Source organism: Pseudophryne corroboree, chromosome 10 (assembly GCF_028390025.1).
Source record: "Pseudophryne corroboree isolate aPseCor3 chromosome 10, aPseCor3.hap2, whole genome shotgun sequence".
In the NCBI taxonomy this organism is placed as follows: Eukaryota; Metazoa; Chordata; class Amphibia; order Anura; family Myobatrachidae; genus Pseudophryne; species Pseudophryne corroboree.
In genome coordinates, this window is record NC_086453.1 from 248,810,897 (window position 1) to 248,816,896 (window position 6,000).

At 43.3% G+C, this 6,000-nt stretch overlaps 1 long non-coding RNA gene across 2 annotated transcripts in view; it reads right to left on the reverse strand.

Annotated features, from left to right (window-relative positions):
- The window catches only part of LOC134965475 (uncharacterized), a 67,677-nt gene extending 62,272 nt beyond the window's left edge, over window positions 1-5,405 (reverse strand). For both annotated transcript variants that reach the window (XR_010188389.1, XR_010188388.1), the window contains exons 1-2: window positions 5,201-5,405; window positions 3,047-3,225 (exon numbers count right to left, since the gene is read on the reverse strand). This is a non-coding gene — a long non-coding RNA (uncharacterized LOC134965475). The remainder of the gene's footprint in view (window positions 1-3,046; window positions 3,226-5,200) is intronic.
- Window positions 5,406-6,000: the final 595 nt, after the last annotated feature.

A 6,000-nucleotide genomic window follows, 5' to 3' on the forward strand; every position in this document is an offset into this window, starting at 1 on the left:
TGAAAAATGCAGACCTAATAAGTCTGGGGTACTGCCCACAGTAAGTAGTACTAGAAGTGGTAATAAAGAAAAGTCAATGGTTACGCCCTATAAGCAAGGTTCCTGGAAATGTGAATGTGATAGCAAAGAGAAAGGAACCGACAGGCAAAGTAATCATACAGAACCACAGCTACAGCCCATTTATGTTGTAAATCCCTCAGGGAAGCCACAAAAGCTGATTCTATATGGCCAAAGTACCAGTATGTAAATCCAAAATATTACAAAATCGGGAAAAAATAGATAATTGATATATTAAAGTTTATCGTAATGGTAACTATATCAATTATAATCTGTTATTCTATGTGCTCTGTAAATATACAGGCTGGGGATGGGAAGTACGGTAACAATTCACCTGTTAGTTCTATGTGACTAATGACATGCGGATGTACAAATGTTTATGACTACGGAATATGAATAATATAACAGTAAGCAAAAATTGCATTATAAAAATAATTGTCATTTTAGTCCTGAATGCCTTATAAGATTTTAAACATAACTAGAAAGCAGTAAGTTTAACTACATAGAAAATGCTAAAGCAAATTATACTAATGGGTGATTACGCATAATTATGCAGATTTATATATATTTCCATAAAGTAATTTTTCATATATGCAATGTGTAGTTTAGTTTTGGTTTAGAAAAAAGTATTCTCAGCTGTCAGGTAGCTGAAGATAGTAGCTTAGTGCTCATTATTACAGTACTTTACTATTATTTAAAATACTAAAAGTTCTGGTAATGCAGTTTTGATGCAGGGGAAAGTGAGTTAGATACTACAACCCCAAACATATTGATTGAGAACATTACATACCATGGTTTCAGTCTAATATGTTAAGAATTGTAAATAAGTTGCCAGAAATAAGGAAAAATAATCCTGCTGCATTCTTTAAGCAAATACAAGTGTTTGATATAGATAGATATATATATATATATATATATATATATATATATATATATAGACCCTGTTAAGTAGATTTAGAACAGGTTATAAAAGCACGGCAACAGGCTTCTGACCAGCCATATGTAAAGCAACACACACAAGATGACAGAGTATGAGGGTGTGCAACCTCTGTGTCAGCAACAGTGTGAACAAAAAAAATGAATGTTTTGCACTAAAATACTAAAAGGTGCATATATGAATGAAAACTCCTGTATAATATATAACCATCTGATTTATTTATTCAATAAAAAATATATATATATAAAAAGATTGGGTAACATTCTGCTTTTACTATATAGAATTAATGTGTACAAGTCATCAAATACTTTTCCTAATTGCTATAACAATGGAAAACACCTGATATATATTACCACATGTAGTATGAATACTTATGCACACTCTAGATAGTATCCAATCTTAAGTATACATCTTTCATAAAAAGTGCAATTTAATTAAAAAATGTTATCCATATAGATATTGTAGAAACAACTGTGTTTAAAGATGCTGTCCCAAATTGCGGTTACCACTCATATGCTGTATCACACAGCTTATTGTTCCATGATATATATGTTTCTTAAAATGGTATGAAAACTTTTGCACACTCGTATGCTTTTCAATTTTAAGGTGCAGTCTCTTGTATATACAAGCAGTGGCACTAAGTATGGTGTCCCACGTTATGTGCAATCGATCCTGAGAGCACTTGTCCCATAACATGATTGTTGCTTATGTGCCGTGTATGTCAGCTTACCACTGCAGCCCAACTGGCTATTTTGCGGGATCTTGTGCTGCACTCAGCGGTGTGTGGTGCTGTCTCTCAACTGTCTACGTTCGCTCAACAGAGGACGGGAAGCTGGAGCCGCTTGTATACGGACGGCTGTGCAGATCTGACTTTCCCTGTCAGCTGGTTGGCAGCGTCCTCGTTGCAGAAGACCCAGCCGGCGGTTTCTGATTTAAGGAGTCACGTTTGGTCGTCCTTGGTTCCCAGCTTATGGATTAGATCACCATCAGTTGTAGGAATTTGTAGAATGATCAGCAAAATCTCCCTCTGAGTGCAGCGCAAGATCCCGCAATACAGCCAGTTGGGCTGCAGTGGTAAGCTGCCATACACGGCACATAAGCAGCAATCACATTACGGGACAAGTGCTCTCAGGATCGTTTGCACATAACGTGGGACACTATACTTAGTGCCACTGCTTTTATATACAAGACACTGCACCTTAAAATTGAAAAGCATATGAGTGTGCAAAAGTTTTCATACCATTTTAAGAAACATATATATCATGGAACAATAAGCTGTGTGCATACAGCATATGAGTGGTAACCACAATTTGGGACAGCATCTTTAAACACAGTTGTTTCTACAATATCTATATGGATAACATTTTAACATTAAATTGCACTTTTTTATGAAAGATGTATACTTAAGATTGGATACTATCTAGAGCAGAGGTTCTCAAACTCGGTCCTCGGGGGCACACACAGTGCATGTTTTGCAGGTAACCCAGCAGGTGCACAGGTGTATTAATTACTCACTGACACATTTTAAAAGGTCCACAGGTGGAGCTAATTATTTCACTTGCGATTCTGTGAGGAGACCTGCAAAACATGCACTGTGTGTGCCCCCGAGGACCAAGTTTGAGAACCTCTGATCTAGAGTGTGCTTAAGTATTCATACTACATGTGGTAATATATATCAGGTGTTTTCCATTGTTATAGCAATAAGGAAAAGTATTTGATGACTTGTACACATGAATTCTATATAGTAAAAGCAGAACGCAGTGCCGTAACTACACATTTTAGCGCTGTGTGCAAGAAATAGCATCGGCGCCCCCCCCCCCCAATATTTAAAACAGGGCCAGCGCGCATCATAGGCACGCACCAAAACTATAGGGGCATGGCTTCTAGGGGAAGAGGTGTGACCACAAAATAATACCAATTCATATTACGCTGCACAGTAGTCTCCAGTACTCTAGCGCCACTTACACACTTTACACCAGATAGAGTCCCATTTTACACATTACTCCAGGTAGAGAAATATAAAATAGCATTCTTGTTTTATACATCACTCACCACCCCAAGCTCTGTGACTGACGGCAGGTGGGGAAAAGGTCACCGGAGGTCTGACTCCGGACTCACTGGGCTGCTGCACTGTGAGCTGGAATGCCTCCTCCTCAAACCCCCATGTCATCATGTCTCTCCCTAGAGACACTGCAGGGGGGCGGAGCATCAGATCCAGGAGAAAGGTGGCGCTGTTATACAGAGGGAGCGAGAATGAATGAGAGAGTGTTATACAGACGGAGAGAGGCGGAAGAAGAGGTGGTATACAGAGAAGGAGACGAGAAAGGAGAGAGTGTTATACAAAGGGAGCATGGAGGAAGGAAAGAGTGTTATATGGAGGGAGCGCGGAGGAAGGAGAGAGTGTTAAACAGAGAGAGTTATACAGAGGGACAGAAGAGGAAGAAGAGGGTGTTATAAAGAGGGAGAGAAGATGAAGGAGTGAGAGTGTTATACAGAGGAAGAGACGAGGAAGAGTGTTATACGGAGGGAGCGCGGAGGAAGGAGAGAGTTATACGGAGGGAGCGCGGAGAGGGTGTTATACAGAGGGAGAGAGGAGGAAGGAGAGAGAGGCGGAAGAAGAGGTGTTATACAGAGAAGGAGACGAGAAAGGAGAGAGTGTTATACGAAGAGAGCATGGAGGAAGGAGAGAGTGTTATACAGAGAGAGAGAGGGGAGGAAGAAGAGTTATACAGAGGGAGAGAAGAGGAAGAAGAGGGTGTTATAAAGAGGGAGAGAAAATGAAGGAGAGAGAGTGTTATACAGAGGCAGAGACGAGGAAGAGGGTGTTATACGGAGGGAGCACGGAGGAAGGAGAGAGTGTTATACGGAGGGAGCGCGGAGAGGGTGTTATACAGATGGAGCGAAGATGAAGGAGAGAGTGTTATACAGAGGGAGAGAGAAGGAAGGAGAGGGTGTTATACAGATGGAATGAGGAGGAAGGAGAGGGTGTTATACAGGGGGAGAGATAAGATAGGGGAAGTGTTATACAGGGTAAGAGATAAGGTAGGGGAGAGTTATACAGGGGGAGAGATAAGGTGGGGGAGTGTGTTATATGGCGGGAGAGATTTTATGGGGAGAGTGTTATACAGGCGGAGATATACGATAGGGGAGATTATACAGGGGGAGATAAGATAGCGGAGCGTGTTATACAAGAAGGTGAGAGATAAGGTAGGGGATAGTGTTATATAGGGTGAGAGATAAGGTAGGGGAGCGTGTTATACAGGGGTAGAAAGAAGGTAGGGGTGAGTTACACAGGTGGAGTGATAAGGTAGGGGTGAGAATTACACAGGGGGAGAGATAAGGTAGGGGGAGAGATAAGGTAGGGGGAGAGATAAGGTAGGGGGAGAGTTACACAGGGTGAGAGATAAGGTAGGGGAAGTGTTACACAGGGGGAGAGATAAGGTAGGGGAAGAGTTACACAAGGGGAGAGATAAGGTAGGGGACAGTTACACAGGGGGAGAGATAAGGTAAGGGTGAGAATTACACAGGGGGAGAGATAAGGTGGGGGGAGGGTTACACATGGGGAGAGATCAGGTAGGGGGGAGAGTTACACAGGGAGAGAGATAAGGTAGGGGAAGTGTTATACAGGGGGAGAGATAAGGTAGGGGGAGAGTTATACAGGGGGAGAGGGTTACACATGGGGAGAGATAAGGTAGGGGAAGTGTTACACAGGGGGAGAGATAAGGTAGGGGGGAGAGTTATACAGGGGGAGAGGGTTACACATGGGGAGAGATAAGGTAGGGGACGTGTTACACATGGGGAGAGATTAGGTAGGGGGGAGAGGGTTACACATGGGGAGAGATAAGGTAGGGGAAGTGTTACACAGGGGGAGAGATAAGGTAGGGGAAATGTTACACAGGGGGAGAGATAAGGTAGGGGGGGAGTTACACAGGGGGAGAGATAAGGTAGGGGGAGAGTTACACAGGGGGAGAGATAAGGTAGGGGGAGAGTTACACAGGGGGAGAGATAAGGTAGGGAGGAGTTACACAGGGGGAGAGATAAGGTAGGGAGGAGAGTTACACAGGGGGAGAGATAAGGTAGGGGGAGAGTTACACAGGGGGAGAGAGAAGGTAGGGGGGAGAGTTACACAGGGGGAGAGATAAGAAAGATAAGAGAGAGGAGAGAGTGTTAATCAGAGGTAGAGATGGAAGAGAGAGACAGACTTACACACTTCCTGTCACCTCTGCTCCTCCGGAGTGTGGGCCTTCTGTCTGCAACGTCTGCCTGAGCTTGGCTCCGCCCCCTGACAGCCGGAGAGCTCAGCTGCCAGCAGTGAGGGCTGTCTCTCTGTCTCCTCTCCTGCAGTGCTGCACTGTGGGGCCGGCAACAGTAAGAGCGCGGGGGCAGCATCACATGCCGAACCCACGCTGACTGAGTGATGAAACAGGAAATAAACTACAGCTTCCTGCAGCAAGGGCTGCTGGGAGCTGTAGTTTATTTTCTGTTTCTTCACTCGTGCGGAGCTGCGGTGCGGTGGGCGCCTCCTGGGTCCTGGTAGATTAATTCTTATTGAGCGGCCGTGCGGGTGGTGATGCCGGATGGTGCGCCTACAGTGCATATGCGCTGTGGGCAAGGCACCATCGGCACACACCTAGTTACGGCCCTGGCAGAATGTTACCCAATCTTTTTATATATATATTTTTTATTGAATAAATAAATCAGATGGTTATATATTATACAGGAATTTTCATTCATATATGCACCATTAAGTATTTTAGCGCAAAACAGTAATTTTTTGGTTCTTTGGTTTGCTTTAATTTCTGAGGTGGAGATCTGTGGCTCTTCATCATCACTAATTAAAATAGCTGTGTGCACACAGACACAGCTGGACTGTTTTTTTGCAGCTCATAGTATAAAAACGAATTGAATTTATACAATTTAAAAACATACAGCGCCTGAATTGTGATTTTTGAACAGCAACAGTGTACCCAGCTACCACTGACATTTCAACAAAAGGTACTATTACA